The sequence below is a fragment of the Plasmopara halstedii genome (assembly GCF_900000015.1).
Source record: "Plasmopara halstedii genome assembly, contig: Scaffold_470, whole genome shotgun sequence".
In the NCBI taxonomy this organism is placed as follows: Eukaryota; Oomycota; class Peronosporomycetes; order Peronosporales; family Peronosporaceae; genus Plasmopara; species Plasmopara halstedii.
In genome coordinates, this window is record NW_020187390.1 from 523,379 (window position 1) to 523,954 (window position 576).

Sequence of the window (576 nt, forward strand, 5' to 3'; positions counted from 1 at the left end):
TTCGCTAACTACTTGCACAAGTACCGTGTAAACTACGCAGAAATGGCCCGGCCATTATTCAATCTCCTTCAAAAGGATGTAGAATGCTGTTGGAACACCGAGCATCAGGAGGTCATGACGGGGTCAAAGACGCCCTCCTGCATGCATCAATACTGCGCTGCCAGACCCTGGTCGTCCTTTTAGTGTCGTTTGTGGTGCTTCGGACTTTGCCATCGGCTGTGCACTACTGCAAGCAGACGCCGAGAAGTGAGATCGGGTGATCGCGTTCGAATTTCGACAGCTCAAAGCTGCAGAGAATAACTACCCAATTCATGACAAGGAGCTACTGGCGATGAAGTATGCATTTGTCACGTTCAGGGTCCACCTGCTCGGCTCCAAGCCGTTTGTGATCTATACAGATCATGCGTCACTACGCACTGCGACTCAGTCGCCCCACCTCTCGCAGAGCTTGGCTAGATGGCTATCCTTTTTTGCGGAATTGAACTACGAGGTGAAGTATAAGCCGGGGAAGCAGATGACTTTGGCTTATGCGTTGTCACGCAGACCAGACTATGAGCTTGCTCATGTTACAACTGT